The 23,657-nt window shown below is 47.6% G+C and overlaps 1 long non-coding RNA gene across 1 annotated transcript in view; it reads right to left on the minus strand.

The window, feature by feature from the left end:
• The window catches only part of LOC131381943 (uncharacterized), a 143,105-nt gene extending 126,562 nt beyond the window's left edge, over positions 1-16,543 (minus strand). The window contains exon 1 of the long non-coding RNA XR_009211022.1: positions 16,491-16,543. This is a non-coding gene — a long non-coding RNA (uncharacterized LOC131381943). The remainder of the gene's footprint in view (positions 1-16,490) is intronic.
• Positions 16,544-23,657: the final 7,114 nt, after the last annotated feature.

Genomic DNA, 23,657 nt, shown 5'->3' on the forward strand with positions numbered 1-23,657 from the left:
TGCATGCACCATGTACCACATGTACACCTGTACAAACACGCATCATGCATACATGTGTACACACACATGCTCATGCCATGTGCCACATGTACACATGTACATACATCCTGCATACGTGCATACACACATGCACATACCATATACCACATGTACAAAGATAAAGCATGCATGCACATGCATGCACACACCATGCACCACACATACACATGTACAAATATAAATAACATGCATGCACACGCATGCACACACTATGTGCCACATGTACACATGCACACACATGCACATTCACACAGCATGCACTATATGTACACGTGCACATGCATATATCATGCACACACAGAATGCACAGACCATGTACCATACAGATGTACACATGCATATACATACATCATGCACACATGCATGCACACAAGATGTGCACATATCCACACATACGTACACATACACACACACATACACACATGCAATCCACACACACTTTCCCTTTTGACTCTCTTCAAGCAACTGAACCATCTATCCACAAAGGCTCTGTAGAGTACAAATTACTAACTAGCCTGCCCACATTCACAATGAAGAGCTCAGGCTGTATGGAAATCAGGCTGAAACCCTGGAAGACATGTAGGGAAAATACACATAGGTCATGTCTACACCGTATTAGAAACCAATCTCTCTAGTACATGGATTTGTTTAGCCAGAAATAGATCAGAAATAAACAATGCTGGTAGCAGAAGAGTTCCAGATACACTCAAATCCCTTCCAGCTGGTGTGCACATGTGAGCGGCACCCAGATCTGCAGAAAAGTGGGGTTCCTTTACCCCAAGTGTGGACTGCGACACTGAATTAGAGGGGTAGAGAGAGAAGGAGTCAGACGTAGGAAAGTCCTCAGCTATTCAGCTATTTTTTCAGAACAACTGGCTCTTTTTACAGATGTGAAACTGAGTTTCAGAGGCCCATTGTCCACTGTCTACCAGTGTGGCAGGCTGCTGTCTCCCCGCACCCAGGATCCCCACACCTCTGGGGTCTTCCAGAAGCTTCTTTCAGTCTGAGAGACCCTAGGTTCCCTCCTCACCTTTCCCCTTCTTCTCTGTACATTCAAGCCATAGAACTGACAGCCCCATAGGAGCAAAGAATAAACATCCTCTCCAAGAGTGAAGAACCCTGGCCCAGGCACTGCATCTCCATCTCTAGGCCTCAGTTTCCATCTGTGAAATGGGATGATGGGACTCAGCTCCCTTCTATCTCTGTTGCTCCATGACCCTGTGTTACTGCTAATCCAGCAAAACGGTGATGCTCATGAAGTTTGCCCTTTGTGGTCCTTCATGTCCCTGAACTTTTCAGGACTTGCTTCCCTGTCCTACCCTGGCCCCAGTACAAAGGCCTGAAGTTGGTCAGGCACGGTGGCTCACCCGTGTAATCCCAGCACTTTGGGAGGCCAAGGAGGGCAGATCACCTGAGGTCAGGAGTTCGAGACCAGCCTGACCAACATGGAGAAACCCCATCTCTCCTAAAAATACAAAATGAGCTGGGCGTGGTGGCGGACGCCTGTAATCCCAGATACTCAGGAGGCTGAGGCAGGAGAATCGCTTGAACCCGGGAGGTAGAGGTTGCAGAGAGCCAAGATCACGCCATTGCACTCCAGCCTGGGCAACAAGAGTGAAACTCTGTCTCAAAAAAAAAAAAAAAAAAAAGCCTGAAGTTCTCATATTATTCCAGTTTCTCGGGACAGGGAGAAAAGCTCATTAGGAAAAATTATTCACGATGAAGTATTTTAGCCTGAAATAGATCAGAAATAAACAACGTTGGTAGCAAGAAAGTTCCAGATACACACAAATCCCTTTCAGCTGGTGTGCAGATGTGAACAGCAGCCAGACCTACAGAAAAGTGGGGTTCCTGAAAAGGACAACACTGAACCCAACAGTGATAGGAACAGGCTGAGCGCAACCCTAAAACTTGTCATCTGACACCCAGGGCACCTCCTTGACTCTGGATGTACCAGAAAGACCTGTGTCTGGCAAAGGTCATGTTCCCAGCTGAGGCCAGGATATGCCTCTCCAGGCCTCTGTAGCTTTGAGGTCCTGGGACGATCATTGTTCTACCCACGACTCCATGAATGCAGCCTTGACACTGTGCCAGGACCACAGTCGCCTTTCATCCTCCCTGGAATCCTGGCAGTGGGAACCAAAGCAGAGGGCACGAGGCCAGCTGCCCAGGCTGAAACAGAGACAGGCTGGAGCGAAAGAGACTAATGTTCCTCCCCGGCTCGGGGTCTCCGAGTTGAGCCACCTAAGGCGTGTGGCGGCTCCCAGCTAGACCATGCGCTGGGTATCCCAGGCCTTTAGCCCCCCTGGGGACTGCCAAGTTACAGGCCCGAGATACCCAGAACGTGGGACCTGCAAGCTTCTTTCATGAATCAAGAGCGACCCCTGGTGGCTGCCATGAGTACTCCTCCCACTGCTTCACCTACAGAATCACAAGCCAGCCCGTGGCCACCCCAGCCCAGCTGCTCCTGTGCGCCCAGCCTCATGCCTGACGGGGCTCCCTTCTCCTCCCTGAGGCCAACTGTCTTCCAAAAGGAACTGTTCAAGAGTCCTTCAGGCTAGGATCTCAGCCCTGGAACCCTACCTGTGTGCAGCCCGGGTGTCCTAAGGCTGAAAGGTGGCCCTGCACCAGGAGGGGCTCTGGGGCCTCTCAGAAGCCCTGCCTTGGGCTCAGAAGGCCCCCCAAGCTCTCTACCCAGGCCCCCACTACCTTGGGTTCAACCTACAACTCAAGGACCACCTCCCTGGAACCCCTCCCCAGAACTGTTCCCTAGAAATGTGTCTCTCTTTGGGATCACACTGTCCCAACCAAATTGTGGGATCCAAGGTCTGATAAGGTACGTGGGATTTGTTTGTTTCGTTTTGTTTTTTGAGACGGAGTCCCGCTGTGTCACCCAGGCTGGAGTGCAGTGGTGCAACCTCTGCTCAGTGCAGCCTCTGCCTCCTGGGATCAAGTGATTCTCCTGCCTCAGCCTCCCAAGTAGCTGGGATTACAGGCGTGCACCACCACACCCGGCTAATTTTTGTATTTTTAGTAGAGACAGGGTTTCACTATGTTGGCCAGGCTGGTCTCTAACTCCTGACCTCAGGCGATCCACCTACCTCAGCCATCCAAAGTGCTGGGATTACAGACGTGAGCCACTGTGCCTGGCCTCTTTTTTCTTCTCTCTTTTTTTTTTTTGTTTTTTGTTTTTTGTTTTTTTGCCACAGGGTCTTGCTCTGTTGCCTAAGCTAGACAGAGTACAGTGGCACACTCATAGCTCACTGCAGCCTCCAATTATTGGGTTCAACCAATCTTCCCACCTCAGCCTCCTGAGCTGGGACTGCAGGTGGATACCACCATGCCCAGTGATTTTTTTTTGTTTGTTTTTGTTTTTACTTTTTGTAGAGACAGGAGTCTCATAATGCTGCCCAGGCTAGCCTCAAACTTCTGGCCTCAATTGCTCCTCCCAAGTTGGCCTCCCAAAGTGCTGAGGTTATAGGCATGAACCTCTATGCCTTGTTACATACTTGGTTGTATGTTTGTCGTTTTTGTTTTTTGAGATGGAGTCTCACTCTGTTGCCCAGACTGGAGTGCAGTGGTGTGATCTCGGCTCACTGCAACCTCTGCCTCCCAGGATCAAGCAATTCTCCTGCCTCAGGCTCCCAAGTAGCTGAAATTACAGGCATGTGCCACCACATCTGGCTAATTTTTGTATTTTTAGTAGAGATGAGTTTTCACCATGTTTTTGCCCAGGCTGGTCTTGAACTCCTGACCTCAGGTGATCCGCCCGCCTCAGCCTCTCAAAATGCTGGGATTACAGGCATGAGCCACCACGCCCAGCCACATACTTGATTCTTAATCTTTGACTGGGCTGAAACATTTTTAACTTCTCCCAGGATTGTCTGAAACTGAATTAAATTTTTTTTTCAGTGAATGAAGGTTTTTAATACATTCATGTGAATGGTGGCTTCTTAGAGGCATATTTTTAGATGCAAGAAATTTTCTCAATTGTGGCTGAATATATATATATATATAACATAAAATGTGTCATTTTCAGCATTTCTAAGGACAGAGTTTGGTGATCTTAAATACATTCCCATTGTCACGCAAACTTTACCATCATCCATCTCCAGAACTTTCTCATCTTCCCAAACTGAAACCCTGTCCCCATGAAACACTCATTCCCCATTTCTCCCTCCCACCAGCCCCTGCCAACCATCATCCTTCTCTCTGCCTCTGTGAATTTGACGATTGCAACAGTGAATGAATGATGTTAACACCATTTAAATCTTCACCTGTCTGTGTTCATCTCCTCCTCCCCAATGTGTGGAAATGAGGGCGTGTTTGGGTCTTTCCAGGACCCTCATAACACACACAACCACTCCCAGGACACAGCTATGCCTGGCCCATAATGAGAGTGAACTCAATTAGAAGCTCATTAATTCATGCATTTTATAAACCTTCCTATTTTACAAACATTCATGCATTTTACAAACATTCCACATGCTCATTGTACACACATTCTCTGAGCCTCTGTGGGGTCCAGGCTCGTGTTTTGTGCCTGAGACACACCTGTGAAGAAGACAGCCATGTATTGGGAGGCTGGTATTGGGGCCAGGTGTGGTGGTATTGGGGCAGGATGTGGTGACTCACGCCTGTCATCCCAGCACTTTGGGAGGCCAAGGAGGGAAGATCATTTGAGGCCAGGAATTCGAGACTAGCCTGACCAACATGGCAAAACCCCGTCTCTACCAAAAATACAAAAATTAGCCAAGTGTGGTGGTGCACACCTGTAATCCCAGCTACTAGGGTGGCTGAGGCAGGGACAATCTCCTGAACCCGGGAGGCAGAGGTTGCAGTGAGTCGAGATCACACCACTGCACTCCAGCCTGGGTGGCAGAGCAAGACTTTGTCTCAAAAAAAAAAAAAGAACTGGATTGGAACCAGGGAAGTAAGCACCAACCAGGCATGACACAAATGTTGAAATAATTCTACAATTGTGCTGTTGCTCTTTGAAACCATTCTGGGAGCTAAAAGGGCATCTCTAGTCAGGCAACAGAGGGGAGGCTTCCCTGAGGAAGCTGCATTTCATGTGAGATCACCAGAAAGGGAGATCATGAGATGATGGAATGGGGAAAAACGAGGAAATGAGAAGTATTAGGAAGTATTGGCTTCCTATGGCTGCTGTAACAAACAGCCACCAACTCAGTGGCTTAAAACAGCACAAATCTAATTGTTCTGGGGGTCAAAAGTCTTGAAATCAAGATGTTGAGAGCTTGCAACATAGAACTCCTGGGCTCAAGCGATACTCCCACCTCACCCTCCCAAGTAACTGGGACTACAGGTAGGCAGCACCATGCCTGGCTAATTTTTTTACATTTTTTTTGTAGAGACAGGGGTCTCGCTATGTTGCCCAGGCAGGTATTGAACTCCTGGTCTCAAACAGCTGTGTTCCTTCTGGAGGCTTTACAGGGAAATCTGTTTCTTTGTCTGCAACAACTTTTAGAGGCTTCCTGCATTCCTTGGCTGGTGGACCCTTCCTCTAACTTCAAAGCCTACAGCATAACATCTTCACAATCTCTCTTTCTGTGTGTGTTTCTCTCCATCTCTCTCTGTCTCTCTCCCTCTACTCTCTCCTTCTGTCTCTCTCCCTCTCCTCTATTTCTCTCTGTGTCTGTCTCTTTTTCTTTCTCTCTCCTCTATTTCTGTCTCTGTCTCTCTCTCTTCCTCTACTCTCTTTCTCTTTTCCTCCTCTCTCTTTCTCTGTCTCTCTTCCTCTACTTTCTGTCTCTTTTTCTCTCCCTCTCCTCTCCCTATTTCTCTCTCTGTCTCTCCCTCTCTCTTTTTCTCTCTCTCCTCTCCCTATTTCTCTCTCTGTCTCTTCCTCTTTTTCTCTCCCTCTCCTGTCCCTATTTCTCTCTGTCTCTCCGTCTCTCTCCTTCTCCTTTCTCTCTTTCTCTTTGTGTCCCCCTACGCTTTCATCCATCCTCACATCCCTCTCTCTCTAATTCTCCTGCCTCCTTCTTTCCTGTATAAGAACTTTCATGACTACACTGGACCCACATGGATAATCCAAGACAATATCTCCATCCCCAGATCCTTAACATAATCACAACTGCAAAATGCCTTCTGCCATATAAGCTACCCTGTTCACAAGTTCTAGGGTGAGAATGAAGACATCTTCGCGAGCACGTTATTCCACCTACTACACAACAAATACAGTGATTTACCTTTTTCAAGAACGAGAACACTTTTCTGGGAATGCAGATACACTGTTGGTGGGGTGTAAATTAGTTCAGCCATTGTGGAAAGCAGTGTGGCAATTCCTCAAAGGGCTAAAAGCAGAACTACCATTCAACCCAGAAATCCCATTACTGGGTATCTACCCAAAGGAATATAAATCATTCTACCATAAAGACACATGCATGGCCAGGTGTGGTGGCTCAAGCTTGTAATCCCAGCACTTTGGGAGGCCGAGGTGGGCAAATCACTTGAGGTCAGGAGTTCGAGACCAGCCTGACCAACATGGAGAAACCCTGTCACTACTAAAAATACAAAATTAGGCCAGGCACGGTGGCTCATGCCTGTAATCCCAGCACTTTGGGATGCCGAGGCAGGCAGATCACGAGGTCAGGAGATCGAGACCATCCTGGCTAACACGGTGAAACCCCGTCTCTACTAAAAATACAAAAAATTAGCGAGGCGTGGTGGCAGGCACCTGTAGTCCCAGCTACTCGGGAGGCTGAGGCAGGAAAATGGCGTGAACCCAGGAGGCAGAGCTTGCAGTGAGCAGAGATCGCACCACTGCACTCTGGCCTGGGTGACAGAGCAAGACTCTGTCTCAAAAAACAAACAAACAAACAAACAAAAATACAAAATTAGCCGGCCATGGTGGTGCATGCCTGTAATCCCAGCACTTGGGAGGCTGAGGCAGGAGAATCACTTGAACCCAGGAGGTGGAGGTTGCAGTGAGCCCAGATCGCGCCATTGCACTCCAGCCTGGGCAACAAGAGCAAAACTCCGTCTCCAAAGAAAAAAAAAAAGACACATGCATGTGAATGTTATTCAAAACATTGAACAGCACTATTCAAAAGAGTGAAGACAAATGTGGCACATACACACCATGGAATACTATGCAGCCATAAAAAAGGATGAGCTCATGTCCTTTGCAGGGACATGGATGAAGCTGGAAACCGTCAGTCTCAGCAAACTATCACAAGGTCAGAAAACCAAACACCACGTGTTCTCACTCATAGGTGGGAATTGAACAATGAGAACACGTGGACACAGGGTGGGGAACATCACACACTGAGGCCTGTTGGGGGGGTGGGGGGCGGGGGGGAGGGATAGCATTAGGAGAAATACTTAATGTAAATGTTGAGTTGATGGGTGCGGCAAACCAACACGGCACATGTATACCTATGTAACAAACCTGCACATTGTGCACATGTACCCTAGAACTTAAAGTATAATAAAAAAGTAGTAAGGACCATGGAATAAACCCAAATACTCATCAATGACAGACTGAATAAAGAAAACGTGGTACAGATACACCATGGAATACTATGCAGCCATCAAAAAGAGCAAGATCATGTCTTTTGCAGGGACATGGATGGAGCTGGAGGCCATCATCCTTAGCAAACTAGTGCAAGAACAGGAATACTGAAATGCAAAATACTAAAAATACAAAAATTAGCCAGACATGGTGGAACATACCTGTAATCCCAGCTACTTGGGAGGCTGAGGCAGGAGAATTGCTTGAACCACATGTTCTCACTTATAAGTGGGAGCTAAATGATGACAACTTATGAACACAAAGAAGAAAACAACAGACATTGGGATCTACTTGAGGGTGGAGGGTCAGGGAGGAGGAGGAGCAGAAAAGATAACTATTGGGTACTGCGCTTAATACCTGGGTGATGAAATAACCTGTACAACAAACCCCCATGATATGAGTTTACCTATGTCACAAACTTTCACATGTACCCCAAACCTAAAATAAAAGTTAGGGCCTGGTGTGGTGGCTCACGCCTGTAATCCCAGCACTTTGGGAGGCTAAGGTGGGCAGATCAAGAGGTCAGGAGTTCAAGACCAGCCTGGCCAACATGGTGAAACCCCATCTCTACTAAAAATACAAAAATTAGCCGGGTGTGGTGGCGCCCGCCTGTAGCCCTAGCTACTCGGGAGGCTGAGGCAGGAGAATCACTCGAACCTGGGAGGCAGAGGTTGCAGTGAGCCATGATTGCACCACTGCACTCCAGCCTGGGCAACAGACCGAGACTCCGTCAAAACAAAACAAAAAAACAGAGATTCGCCTGCCTCAGCCTCCCGAGTAGTGGGGACTACAGGTGTATGCCACCACATCCAGCTAATTTTTGTATTTTTAGTACAGACAGGGTTTTACCATGTTGGTCAGGCTGGTCTCAAACTCCTGACCTCAAGTGATCCACCCACCTCAGCCTCTCAAAGTGCTGGGATTACAGGTGTGAGCCACTGAGCCCGGCCTGCAACCTAATAGCTTTTTTCCCCCAGGCAAAGCCAGGAAAAATCCCCCTCGCTCCTGCCTTCCATGTAAGATTTCATCAGAATGAAAACATCCTGTAATTAGATAGTGGTGATGGACCGGGTGCGGTGGCTCATGTCTGTAATCCCAGCATTTGGGGAGGCCGAGACGGGCAGAACACCTGAGGTCAGGAGTTTGAGACCAGCCTGGCCAACATGGCAAAACCCTGTCTCTACTAAAAATACAAAAATTAGCCAGTCATGGTGGTGCACCCCTGTAGTCCCAGATACTCAGGCGGCTGAGGCAGGAGAATCACTTGAACTCAGGAGGCAGAGGTTGCAGTGAGCCAAGGTCGCTGCCACTGCACTCCAGCCTGGGCAACACAGTGGGACTCCAACTCAAAAAAAAAACGATAGTGGTGATGGCTGCAGTCTTGTGAATATCCTAAAAATCACTGTACGCGTCTAAAGGGTGGATTTTATAGTATGTGACGTCTACTTCAATTTTTTTAAGTCGGGGGCAAAGGATCTTATCAGAAGAAAGAATTCCAAGGCTAAAAAGAGCATAAATGTGCTGAGCTGGCTGATGTTAGGGCCCCTCTGCAACTGGACTGGTGGCCTCTGAGGCCGACGGGCTGCTCTAGGTTATTAATAGGGAACCAGTGCCACCTAGTGTTCAAAGTATGAACAGCAAGAACATAACGAGGTCAGAGAGGAGAAGGCAGCTGGGGACTTGCTCAGGACAGGGGCAGACATAGCGCCAGAAAACATTCACATGTTCCCATCTCCCTGAATTACACACCAGCAGGGTGCAGTTGCTCAAACACAGCAAATGCCCCATTTCTTGTCAAGTGTTAATAAAACATGGTGAGATGTGAACCTAACCACTTGTAATTGCTCTGACAAAACGAGGACAAGTCTGGCCTCTGAGAGTGACTGCAACTCACTCCTGGCCATCTCTGGGTCTTCCAGATCATTGCCTCAACTGAAAAACGAAGGAAGGCCAGGCGCGGTGGCTCATGCTTGTAATCCCAACATTTGGGAGGCTGAAGACGGGAGGATGGCTTGAGGTCCAGAGTTCAAAACCAGCCTGGACAGCATAGTGAGACCCCAACTCTACAAAAAAAAATTTTTTTTTTTTTTTGAGACAGAGTCTTCCTCTGTCACCCAGGCTGGAGTGCAGTGGCACAATCTCAGCTCACTGCAAGCTCCGCCTCCTGGGTTCACGCCATTCTCCTGCCTCAGCCTCTCCGAGTAGCTGGGACTACAGGCGCCCGCCACCACGCCCGGCTAATTCTTTGTATTTTTAGTAGAGACAGGGTTTCACCGTGGTCTCGATCTCCTGACCTCGTGATCCGCCCACCTCGGCCTCCCAAAGTGCTGGGATTACAAGCGTGAGCCACCGCGCCCGGCCACAAAAATTTTTTTAATTAGCCAGGCATGGTGGTGCGTGCCTGTAGTCCCAGTTACTTAGGAAGCTGAAGCAGAGGATTGTTTGCACCCAGAAGTTTAGAGCTGCAGTGAGCTGTGTTTGCACTACTGCACTCCAGCCTGGGCAACAGAGGGAGACCCTACCTCTGAAAAATTAAAAAATAATAACAAATAAATAAATAAATGGGAGATCCAGCAAGAGTTGTACACTCAGTGCCTGCCTGGCCAGGTGGGCTCCCCTAGATGACCGAGGGGTAGGCAAAGGGAGCAGATGACACCCTCCCACCGCCATCTCAGGCACCCACTGTCCAGCTCCAACCGGCAGTTCCCTGCAGGAGCCTAGCCCAGGGGGCCAGAGTGTAGGTATCTGTTCATGAGAGGATCCAGAAACCAAGACAATATGTAAAATCTCTCAGGTTTTAATATTGGCAACTGGTTCCACTTTTTTTCAAAGACTCGGAGCAGAAGACACAACATCACTTAGGAATTACTCCTGCCAAAAATGCATAGCCCATTTGGAAAACATCAGACAAATCCAAACTGAAGGATGTTCTGCAGAACAACTGGCTTGCACTTCTTAAAAATATCAAGATAAAGAAAGACAAAGGAAAACTGAGTGACTATTTCAGAAGAAAGGAAAGGAGACAGTCAAGATATGCAGCTCATATCTTGGAATTCTAGATCAAGTAGTGGGGAAGGACTATTCAGAAAGGGCAGTATTGGGAACAATTGTCAAAATCTGCATATGCTCTTTTTTTTTTTGAGAGAGAGAGAGTCTCGCTGTGTTGCCCAGGCTGGAGTGCAGTGGTGCCATCTCAGCTCACTGCAAGCTCTGCCTCCCGGGTTCACACATTCTCCTGCCTCAGCCTCCCGAGTAGCTGGGACTACAGGCACACGCCACCACGCCCAGCTAATTTTTGTATTTTTAGTAGAGACGAGGTTTCACCATGTTGGCCAGGATGATCTTGATATCTTGATTTCGTGATCCACCCACGTCAGCCTCCCACAGTGCTGGGATTATGGGCATGAGCCACTGGGCTCAGCAAGTTCTTATTCTTAAGATATACATACTCAAGTATGTAGGTGTGACAGGCATGACATCTATAACTCTCAAATGGTTAAGGAGGAAAATATGTACATATAGAAAGCAAAATGGGCTGGGCATGGTGGCTCATGCCTATAATCCCAGCACTTTGGGAGTCCGAGGCAGGTGGATCACTTGAGGTAAAGAGTTTGAGACCAGCCTGGCCAACATGATGAAATCCCATCTCTACTAAAACTACAAAAATTAGCTGGGCGTGGTGGCAGTCACCTGTAATCCCAGCTACTTGGGAGGCTGAGGCAGGAGAATTGCTTGAACCTGGGAGGTGGAGGTTGCAGTGAGCTGAGATCGCACCACTGCACTCCAGCCTGGGTGACAGAGGGAGGCACTGTCTTGAAAGAAAAGAAAGTAAGAAGGAAGGAAGGGAGGGAGGGAGGGAGGAAGGAAGAAAGGAAAAGAAAGAAAGAAAGAAAGAAAGAAAGAAAGAAAGAAAGAAAGAAAGAAAGAAAGAAAGAAAGAAAGAAAGAAAGAAAGAAAGAAAGAAAGAAAGAAAGAAAGGAAAGGAAAAGAAAGAAAAAAGAAAAGAAAAGGGGAAGGGAGGGGAGGGGAGAGGAGTGGGGAGGGGAGGAGAGCAGATGAGAGGAGAGGAGAGGGAGAGAAAGGAAGGGAGAGAAAAAGATGTGGCAAAATGTCAATAATGGGGTTTTTTTTGTTTTGTTTTGTTTTGTTTTGTTTTGTTTTTTGAGACGGAGTCTCGCTCTGTCGCCCAGGCTGGAGTGCAGTGGCGCAATCTCGGCTCACTGCAAGCTCCGCCTCCCAGGTTCACGCCATTCTCCTGCCTCAGCCTCTCCGAGTAGCTGGGACTACAGGCGCCCGCCACCACGCCCGGCTAATTATTTTTGTATTTTTAGTAGAGACGGGGTTTCACCGTGGTCTCGATCTCCTGACCTCGTGATCCGCCCGCCTCGGCCTCCCAAAGTGCTGGGATTACAAGCGTGAGCCACCGCGCCCGGCCAATAATGGGTTTTTATAGTATTCTTGCAATTCTTGGTCTTTATACTCTTGATGATGTATTGTTGTATACTTTATACTACTGTGGCACACAGTGGTTTATACTATTGTTGTAGCAATATGTTTGAAATTATTTCTAATTTCTTTGTAATAAAGAGACTGAACAGGGTCTGGCATGGGACCACAGTTTCCACCCTCAGGACTGGACGCCCTCCAAGGGGCTTGCAGATCTGACACTGAGTGGCACTGCCCAGGCTGGCAGAGCCGAGTGGTGGAGAAGCCCTAGCTGTTCTCACCCTTCCTCTGCTCCTCACCAGCCCTTCCCCTCTCTCAGTGGGAGTGTGGCCTCCTCTTGCCCATGATGGGCTTTAGTTCTGGGTGCATTCCCAGCCCAGTTGTGCCTCCAGCTTCTTAGGTGACCCTATGTGAGTTGCTCAACCTCTCTGATTCCCAGTTTCCTTACTGGTAAGATAAGACAGCGACTCTAACAAGGTGTCATCTAGGAATGACAGGCAAGGACAAGGAGTGGAAAGGGGAGGGTACCTGGACAGAGAGGCCTTTGGAGGAACCCAAAGACCCAGACAGCAAACCTGGGAGGGCGGGGTAGAAAAAGTGAGGGAGGAAGAGAAGAACAGGAGGACACAGGCCAGGAAGATAATGGGACCCTTCCCAAGGCTCCTACCCACCCAGGAAAAGGGAAGAAACCTCAGAGCCCCAGGTTCTGCAGCCAGAGCTCACCCAGGAATTACCAGGAGTTGGTGTTTTCCATGTAGGTTAATTATCATCCTCAGTCCATAGAACGCCCAGAGGGCTTGCCTTGCCAGTCAGCAAGAAGAGTTCTTGACGCTAATGCCCTGGGGGTTGGAGGGGCTTCACAAAAACTTATCTGGGAAGGGCTATGGCAACAGCAGCCACCTCTGCTGGGAGTCTTAAAAGACAGCAGGTTTAATGCCCCAGTGTCATTTCTATGTCTCCCATGGTTGGTGCCATGGGGCCTGGCACATAGAAAAAGCTGTTTTAGTGGTTGATGACTGAGTGATTAATAAACATGTTAATTGCCTCTAAAAATGGGATAGCCAGCACAGCCAAGAAGTGACAAGCCCTGACCCCGGAGCCCACATGCCCAGATTTAAATCCAGGCTCTGCTACTCTAGCTGGGTGGCCTCATTGGTGAGCCTGATTGCCCCCATGTCTTAATCAGCTCTGGCTGCTATAACACATACCACAGACTGGGTGATTTACCAAGAAACATTTATTCCTCATGATTCTGGAGGCTGAGAAGTCCAAGATCAAGGTGGCAGCAAACCTTGTGTCTGGTGAGGGCTCACTTCCTGGTTTACAGCTACAACCTTCCCATTGTGCCTTCACATGGGAGAGAGTGGAGAGGAATCATCTCCTTCCATCTCCCTTATGTCTCTCCTTTTTTAGTTTTGTTTTTTTTTTAAGAGACAGGGTCTGTCTCTGCCCAGGCTAGAGTGCAGTGGTGTAATCATAGCTCACTGCTGCCTTGAACTCCTGGGCTCAAGCGATCCTCCTGCCTCAGCCTCCTCAGGAGCTGGCGCTATAGGCGCATGCCACCACACCTAGCTAATTTTTTAAATTTTTTATAGAGATGGGGTCTATTTTGCCCAGTCGGGTCCAGAAATCTTGGTCTCAAGTAATCCTCCCACTTTGCCCAACCAAAGCGCTGAGCCATCATGCCCAGCTAAAATATCTATTTCTCACAGTTCTGGAGGCTGGGAAGTCCAAGAGCAAGGTGCTGGCAAGCCCTATGTCTGCTAAGAGCCCATTCCCTGAGTTGTAGATGGCAGTCTTCTCATTGAGAAAGTAGAGAGCAATCCTCTCCTTCCATCTCTTGTGTCTTTCCTTACAAGGGCACTAACGGCACTAATCCTATTTGTAGGGCTTCATCTTCATGACCTAATGACCTCCCCAATGCCCCACCTCCAAATATCATCACTTCAGGGATTTAGGCTTCAACAATATGAATTCTGCAGGGGATACATTCAGTCCATAGCAATCCTTCTGTCAAAGTTGCAGGGGAAGAGTGAATGATTATTTGTAACATGTTTGGAATAAATGAAATGGTGAGGGCAGCTCCTGCCTGTCTCCTGTGTCAATGAGAAGAATCTCCGACCTTGAACAAGTGGATAAGTCTCCCATGGCTGTATTAGATCCCAGAGTGCTCAGAAGGTTGACCCCCACATCCCATCACACCTTATGAAGCCTAGCTCATCCCAGCCACATCTAAACAGTCTCAAAGTTGGAGAACACACACCGGTCACTTTCCCAGGATGTGACAACAAACAGAAACATAAAGATAGAGATCCCAATCTGCCCAGAAGGCATTCCTCCTACGTTCTCCCTGTTTGAATGCTGCTCTCTCAAACAGTCTCTTTTTTAAAAAATTTATTTCAATATTTTGGGGGGTACAAGTGTTTTTTTTGTTACATGGATGAATTCTGAGCTTTTAGTGCACCTGTCACTTAAGTAGTATACTTTATACTTCAGAGGCAGTTTTTTATCCCTAACTCCCCTCCCACCCTTCCCCCTTCTGAGTCTCTAAAGTTCATTATACTATTCTGTTTGCCTTTGCATGCCTGTAGCTTTTTTTTTTTTTTGAGATGGAGTCTCACTCTGTTTCCCAGGCTGCAGTGCAGTGGCACAATCTTGGCTCACTGCAACCTCTGCCTACCAGGTTCAAGTGATTCTCCTGCCTCACCCTCCCGAGTAGCTGGGATTACAGGTGTGTGCCACCACACCCGGCTACTTTTTGTATTTTTTTAGTGGAGACAGGGTTTCACCATGTTGGCCAGGCTAGTCTTGAACTCCTAACCTCAAGTGATCCATCCGTCTCAGCCTCCCAAAGTGCTGGGATTACAGGCGTGAGTCACCGTGCCTGGCTTTAGCTCCCACTTCTAAGTGAGACCATAAGGTTTTTGGTTTTTCCCCTGAGTTACTTCACTTCAGTTGATCCATCAATCACTCTGCCTCATCCCTTCTGACCCCTGCTTAACTCCCAGAAGTGATATCTGTGGCCAAAGATCTATGGCCAGATGTTCCCTTCCCTTGCACCTTCTCATCCTCTGTTACTGCAATAACTATTTGTAAAACTCAAATCAGGACAGCTACTTTAAAATATTTTATTTATTTTTAGAGGCAGGATCTCGCTCATTTGCCCAGGCTGGGGTGCCGTGGTGCAATCATAGCTCACTGCAGCCTTGAACTACTGGTCTCAAGTGATCCTCCCACCTCAGCCTCCCAAGGAGCTGGGACCACAGGCACATGTCACCATGCCAGGCTAATTTTAATTTTATTTTTTGTAGAACCGGGGTCTCACTATGTTGTCTGGGCTAGTCTCAAACTCCTGACTTCAAGAGATCCTCCCACTTCGGCCTCCCAAAGTGCTGGGATTATGGGCATGAGCCATCATTCCTGGCCAGTCTCATTTTTAAATGTGTATATTTATTTCTATGGAGAAAAACCTCTTAAAAACTTATAATAATAAAACCTACTGAGCTATGTATTATCATCTATTATTCTTTGTTGAAAGAATAAAGTTATACAAAAAGACAAAGACTGCATAATTCCACTTAGATGAGGTAGTTAGAGGGGTCAAATTCATACAGACAGAAGGCAGAAGGGAGGTTGCCAGGGATTGAGGGAAGGGAGGAAAGAGGAGTTAAGTGTTTAATAGGGACAGGGTTTCAATTTTTTTACAAGATGGAAAGCATTCTGGAGACAGACAGTGGGGATGTTTGCACAAAATTATGCATGCATTTAATACCACTGAGGTGTACATTTAAAATGGTTAAGATCGTAAATTTTGTGTTATGTGTATTTTATAATAAAAAAATTGGCGGGAAAAGAGAATAAAGTTATGTAAAATTAGGTCCCCCTGGCAACTGCTAGATTTGTCCACCAGTGTCAGTTTTTAGAGTAACACAACTTTCACGAACCCATCAGCTCCATCTGCCCCTAAAAAACATCAGAAATTAAAACCACCTGCCAGGGATTTGGCCTGGTTAGGCACAGTTGTGAATGTATTGGGGGTACTTTTTTTTTTTTTTTTTGAGGCAGAGTCTTGCTCTGTCACCCAGGCTGCAGTGCGGTAGTGTGATCTCGGCTCACTGCTGCCTCCACCTCCCAGGTTCAGGCAATTCTTCTGCCTCAGTCTCCCGACTAGCTGGGATTACAGGCGCCTGCCACCACGCCCGGCTAATTTTTCTATTTTTAGTAGAGACAGGGTTTTGTCATGTTGGCCAGGCTGGTGTCAAACTCCTGACCTCAAGTGATCCACTCACCTTGACCTCCCAAAGTGCTAGGATTACAGGCGTGAGCCACTGCACCCAGCCAGAAATATTACAATTCTTCGTCTGCATTTTCCCAACCAAAAACATGGCATTTCCCTCCATTCATTCACAGTTTCTAAGGGGTGTGTGGGTGGGTGTGTGTGTGTTTAGAGACACGGACGCACTCTTACCTGGGCTGGAGTACAGTGGCGCTGTGAGGTGACAACGTGCTGGCGGCCCTCGCTGGCTCTCAGCGCCTCCTCGGCCTCGGCGTCCGCTCTGGCCACGCTTGAGGAGCCCTTCAGCCCGCCGCTGCACCGTGAGAGCCCCTCTCTGGGCCGGCCAAGGCTGGAGCCGGCTCCCTCTGCTTGCAGGGAGGTGTGGAGAGAGAGGCGCGGGCGGGAACCGGGGCTGCGCGCGGCGCTGGCGGGCCAGCGCGAGTTCTGGGTGGGCGTGGGCTCCGCGGGCCCCGCACTCGGAGCGGCTGGCGTCGCTGGCCCCGGGCAGTGAGGGGCTTAACACCCGGGTCAGCAGCTGAGGAGGGGCGCCGGGTCCCTCAGCACTGCCGGCTTGCCCGCGCCACGCTTGAATTCTCGCGGGGCTTCAGCCGCCTCCCCGCGGGGCAGGGCTCTGGACCTGCAGCCCGCCATGCCCAAGCTCCCCCGCGGTGGGCTCCCCGGCGGCCCGAGCCTCCTCGACGGGCACCCCCCACCCCCGCCCCGGGCTCCGCAGCGCCGGGTCCCATCCACCGCCCAAGGGCTGAGCAGTGCACGCGCGCAGAGCACGAATGGCCGGCAGCTCCGCCCTAGGCCCTGGCTGGTAATCCACTAAGGGAAGCCAGCTGGGCTCGTGAGTCCGGTGGGGCTTGGAGAACCTTTATGTCTAGCTAAAGGATTGTAAATGCACCAATCAGCACTCTGTGTCTAGCTAAAGGTTTGTAAACATACCAATCACTGCTCTGTGTCTAGCTCGGGGTTTGTGGATGCACCAATCAGCATTCTGTATCTAGCTAATCTGGTGGGGACTTGTGGAGAACCTTTATGTCTAGCTAAAGGATTGTAAATACGCCAGTCAGCACTCTGTGTCTAGCTCCAGGTTTGTAAACACACCAATCAGCACTCTGTATCTAACTAACCTGGTGAGGACTTGGAGAACTTTTAGGTCTAGCTAGAGGATTGTAAATGCACCAGTCAGCACTCTGTCTAGCTCAGGGATTGTAAACGCACCAATCAGCACCCTGTCAACACAGACCAATCAGCTCTCTGTAAAATGCAGCAATCAGCAGGATGTGGGTGGGGCCAGATAAGGGAATAAAAGCAGGCTGCCCAAGCTAGCAGTGGCAAGTTGCTCAGGTCCCCTTCCACGCTGTGGAAGCTTTGTGTTTTCACTCTGCAATAAATCTTGCTGCTGCTCACTCTTTGGGTCCTCATTGCTTTTATGAGCTGTAACACACCGGGAAGGTCTGCAGCCTCACTCCTGAGGCCAGCGAGATCACGAACCCACTGGCAGGAATGAACAACTCCAGACGGGAGGAACGAACAACTCCAGATGTGCCGCCTTAAGAACTGTAGCACTCACGGTGAAGGTCTGCAGCTTCACTCCTGAAGCCAGTGAGACCACGAACCTACCAGAAGGAATAAACTCCGGACACAACATCTTTAAGAACTGTAACACTCACCGCGTGGGTCCGCGGCTTCATTCTTGAAGTCAGTAAGACCAAGAACCCACTAATTCCGGACACAGTGCAATCATAGCCCACTGCAGCCTTGAACTCCTAAGCTCAAGCAATCCTCCTGCCGCATCCTCTTAAGCAGCTGGGATTACAAGCACACACCACCATGTCCAGCTAATTTTTGTATTTTTTACAGAGATGAGGTCTCACTATGTTGCCCAAGCTGGTCTCGAACTCCTGGCTTTCAGCAATTCTCCTTCCTCAGCCTCCCAAAGTGCTAGGATTATAGGTTTGAGCCATTGTGCCCAATCTAATTTGTGGTCTTTTCACAAATACCCTCCCCCTCTTACATTCCGTGTGTGTGTGACCATCATAAATATTGTCATTTTTTCCCATGCTGATGAAAGAGCTTAATACGAATATATCATATAATAGAAGGAAAAAATAAAATTGGGTAATTTTCACTTCGTTGATGGTATTATTATTTTCCAAGCTTAGATGCAATCACAAATGAGAAGATCTTCATTTGAAAACACATAAAAGTCCTGAAAATAGTACAATTAAAATGAAAAGGAAATTACCAGCGTAAATAATTGCTTTAAATATGACCCACAAAGTGTTAATTTCCAAGTCTTTGGAAAATCTAATATAATGTCTGGGGCGGGGAGGGGAGCCAAAGAATGCAGGAGGAATGTTCCTCAAAAGAAGAAACACAATTCACACAAAAGGGAATGCTTATTTTTAAATGGTTCAACCTCACAGTAATCAAAGAAATGCAAATTAAAAATACAATAAGAAATCATTTATCCATTGTAAATGAGCTTGGAAACCATTTTCTCGTAATGTTCCTTGTTAGTGAGTTGCAGTAGGAAAGAAATAAAGAATCTCACTGAAACAATGTACATGAGGACTACTGGAAACAAGCCCTTTGCGAAGCATTTTGCCAAAGGGTATCAAGAGACTCAACAATGCTCATATTTTTTGACCCAGCAATCCCACATCTAGGAACTTGACCAAAGGAAACGATTCTAAAGAGGAAAGAAACTTATTTTTAAAAATCTTAGCTCAGGCAGGGCGCACACCTGTAATCTCAGCACCTTGGGAGCCTGAGGCGGATGGATCACAAGGTCAGGAGTTCGAGACCAGCCTGGCCAACATGGTGAAACCCCATTTCTACTAAAAATACAAAAAATCAGCCAGGTGTAGTAGCACATGCCTGTAATCCCAGCTACTCGGGAAACTGAGGCAGGAGAATTGCTTGAACCCAGGAGGCAGAGGTTGCAGTGAGCTGAGATTGTGCCATTGCACTCCAGCTTGGGCAACAAGAGCGAAACTCCATCTAAAAAAAAAAAAAAAAAAAATTAGCTGCAGGTTTTTTTTGGTTTTCTTTTTTTTTTTTTTTTTTTGAGACACAGTCTCACTCTGTCACCCAGGCTGGAGTGCAGTGACGTGATCTCAGCTCACTGCAACCTCTGCCTCCCAGGGTTCAAGAGATTCTCCTGTCTCAGCCTCCTGAGTAGCTGGGACCACAGGCATGAGTCAATTTTTGTATTTTTAGTAGAGAAGGGGTTTCATCATGTTGGCCAGGCTGGTCTGGAACTTCTGACCTCAAGCGATCTGCCCGCCTCAGCCTCCCAAAGTGCTGGGATTACAGGTGTTAGCCACCACACCTGGCCTAATTTTTGTGCTTTTAGTAGAGGCAGTGGTTTCACCATGTTGGCCAGGCTGGTCTCGAACTCCTGACCTCAGGTGATCCACCCACCTCGGCCTCCCAAAGTACTGGGATTACAGGTGTGAGCCACGGTGCCCAGCCCACTGCAGTTTTGTTTGTAAAATTTGGAAAGCAATATAGTATAGTGGAAAGAGTGTTGCCAGAAAGGGGTCCCCATCCAGACCCCAGGAGTGGGTTCTCAGACCTCACACAAGAAAGAATTCAGGGTGAATCCATACAGTAATGTGAAAGCAAGTTTATTAAGAAAGTAAAGGAATAAATAATGGCTATTCCATAGGCATAGCAGCAGCTTGGGATGCTCGATTGATAATACTTAGTTACTTCTTGATTATATGCTAAACAAGAGGTGGACTGTTCATGAGTTTTCCAGGAAAGAGGTGGGCAATTATTGGAACTGAGAGTCCCCTCCCCCTTTCTAGACCATATAGGATGACTTCTGTAAAATGTCGTGGCACTGGCAGGAGTGTCTCTTAGTATGCTAATGCATTATAATGAAGCAGCATCATTTGTCTGGGGTAATACCAGAGGTTTGTTGCCCCACACCTGGGGAAATTGAGGATGCAGACACACACAAGGAGTGAGGTTAAGAGTGGAGGTTTAATAGACAAAAGAAAGAGTAAAGCTCTTTCTGCTGCAGAGAGAGAGGGGCTCTTAAGTTGGTCTTCTGGTCTCGTGGTGAAATGCAGGGGGTTTTTATAGACAAGCTTGAGGAGGTGGTATCTGATTTACCTAGGGCCCAAGAGATTGACTGGACCAGGTGTGCCATTTGCATAGCATGCAAAGAAGCTGGCCATCCCACCCTAATCTCTTTGTTTCTTTTTTTTTTTTTTTTGAGACAGGGTCTCACTCTGTCACCCAGACTGGAGTGCAGTGGCGCAATCTCAGCTAACCACAACCTCCGCCTCCCAAGCTCAAGCGATTCTCTTGCCTCAGCCTCCTGAGTAGCTAGGATTATAGGCGTGGGCCACTACCACCCAGCTAATTTTTGTATTTTTAGTAGAGACGGGGGTTCACCATGTTGTCCAGGCTGGTCTCGAACTCCTGACCTCAGGTGATCTGCCTGCCTCGGCCTCCCAAAGTGCTGGGATTACAGGTGTGAGCCGCCGTGCCCAGCCCCACCCTAATCTTTTATGATGCAAATGGAGTCTCTACCTGGCCTTCGCCATGTTGCCTGCTTTTTTACCGCACACGTGGCGACAAAGAATAGGGAAGAGGGAACTTCCATGTTGAATATACCTGGCTTCCAGGTATCCCTTTTCTATTGGCACAGCTGTCAGCATTTACCTATGCAAGCTTTTAGCTTGCTTATCTATGTTTGCAGCTTCATTTTTCAGGCTGCTTTCTGTTAGAAAAGAAATGATTTGGGGGCTGCTTTTTATTAAAAGGTAACCTTACTGAAGACTCTTTTACCCTCATTATCTGTCTAAATAATTTCTTTCTAGCTCCTGTATCAATAATTAGCATATAATGAGCAGTGAGGACAACCAGAGGTCACTCTCATTGCCATGTTGGTTTTGGTGACTTTTGGCCGGCTTCTTTACCACATCCTGTTTTATCAGCAAGGTCTTTGTGATCTGTATCTTGTGCTGACCTCTTATCTCATCCTGTGACTAAGAGTACCTAACCTCCTGGGAATGCAGCCCAGCAGTTCTCAGCCTTATTTCACCCAGCCCCTATTCAAAATGGACTCACTCTGGTTCGAATGCCTCTGACAAGAGTAAAGAGTTTCATTTCAAAAAAAGAACGGACTCAAATTCCGGTTGTCTCTCGATCCTTCCCTTGTCACCTTATGGCTTCTTCATTTCTACCCTGTAATCTCCTGTAATAGTGAAGTACATTCACCTTGCAAGCTTTAGAAAAGATTGAACAAAAGGTATGTACACAACTGTGTTGTAACTGACTATAAAAGATAATTTTATTATTTTGATCATCAAAAGGAAGACATGGGAACAGCCCATACTGTCAACAATAAGAAAAATTTAAGTCACTTATAATACAACCACCCCTGTGGAAAATCGTAGCCATTAGGGGCTATAATTTTGAAGACAATGGATCAATCCGAAAAAAAAAAAAAAAAAACTACTGATTCTTTCGGGCAGAAAACAAAATGATATAATAATGTAAAAACTATGCCATGAATGAGAACAGGAAAGAAAGATAGAATAAAATGAGGACAGCGTCTGCATTTGGGAGGTAGAATTGCAGGCAGTCTTTATTTCTCTTACTATCACTATGATTTGTTTGTATAATAAATAAGAGTTAGACTTGGGGAGAATCGCTACTGAATTTTATCAAATGCCTCATCCTATCTACTGAGATAACAGCATGTTTCATTACTTCTCCCATAGATTGTGGTAATAGCTTTCCTTCCACTACCCCAGCCTCGGTCTCCTAGGTAAACATCTACCAGATCCTAGTGCATTCCATTTAATTCAAGCCTGAGAACTTTTACTGAGCAACTACTTTGTACCAAGTTCTGCTGCTAAAAGAGGAAGAGGTCGATGGGGGATATTACCTTGGCGAGGGTCCAATCCAGGACCCCAGGACCAGAGAGGGGCCCACAGGGGAAAGAGAGGGCCTGGGGCCTTCACAGAAGGCAAGTAGAATGGGCAGAGTGAGACCATGAGAGGAATCACTTTGCCATGAGTGTCAGAGCTTAGCATGGGGCTTGGCACATAGTGGGTGCCCAATAAACATTTGATGAATTGAACTGAACTGTATTGCATGGGGGAGTCTCGCTCCCATCCCCAACCTCTCCTACTCCAGACCAGCATCAGGGACAAGCCCTTGCCCTCCCAGCAACTGAAACCACCTTTGCAAAATTATGACTGAGACAGTGAAAGAGATCTAACTTCACTGACTCCATCTTGTTTCTAACCTCCAAGCTGTCCTTGTTCATTCCTGGGCGTAGGCTGAACTAACTTTGGGAGAAATTTAGTTTATAGTTTAAACAAAAGCGACTAGATTGCCTTTGTAGGACTAACATTAGCCACAAGATTAGAAATTACAGTTTAGGAGTTATGCAGCTGGAGGCTATAAGATTCTGACTCTCCCTAAACTGCTCCTAAGACCAGTGCTTGAGATATTTTGCAGACCCTGCATTTGATGGAGCAGCTGGCACCACCCAGACTGATAAACTGGCTCATCGAATCTTGTGGCTCCTCTCACCCAGGAACTGACTCAGTGCAAGAAGACAGCGTGTACCCACTACGATTTTATCTCTGACCAATCAGCACTTCTGGGTCACTGGCTCCACCCACCCACCAAGTAGTCCTTAAAACCTCTGCTCTCCTTAACCGGGCATGGTGGCTCATGCCTGTAATCCCATAATCCTGGCATTTTGGGAGGCCGAGGCAGGTGGATCACGAGGTTAAGAGATTGAGACCATCCTGGCCAACATGGTGAAACCTCGTCTCTACTAAAAATACAAAAATTAGCTGGGCGTGGTGGCACACGCGTGTAATCCCAGCTACTCAGGAGGCTGAGGCAGGAGAATCACTTGAACCTGAGAGGCGGAGGTTGCAGTGAGCCAAGATCGTGCCACTGCACTCCAGCCTGACGACAGAGTGAGACTCCGTCTCAAAAAAAAACAAAACAAAAACAAACAAACAAAAAAACTCTGCTCCCCAAATGCTCCAGGGGACTGCTTTGAGTAATAATAGAACTCCAGTCTCCCACACAGCCAGCTCTGCATGAATTACTCCTTCTCTATTGCAATTCCCCTGTCATGAAAAATTGGCCCTGTCTAGACAGCATGCAAGGTGAACCCACTGGGCAGTTACAGAATCCCCTGACCTTTCTCCCCATGGTCTCCTTCTCCAAAGCCTAGTCCAAGCCAGTGAGAAAGGAGGAAGGAAGAAACCAGTCAGGCGGGCAGTTAGGGTGGGTCCTTAGTTGAGTTCTTTCAAACAAAAGAACAGCCTGCAGGCACAGACAATGGAACTTGCACAAGGG

Source organism: Hylobates moloch, unplaced genomic scaffold, assembly GCF_009828535.3.
Source record: "Hylobates moloch isolate HMO894 unplaced genomic scaffold, HMol_V3 SCAFFOLD_1, whole genome shotgun sequence".
Classification (NCBI taxonomy): domain Eukaryota; kingdom Metazoa; phylum Chordata; class Mammalia; order Primates; family Hylobatidae; genus Hylobates; species Hylobates moloch.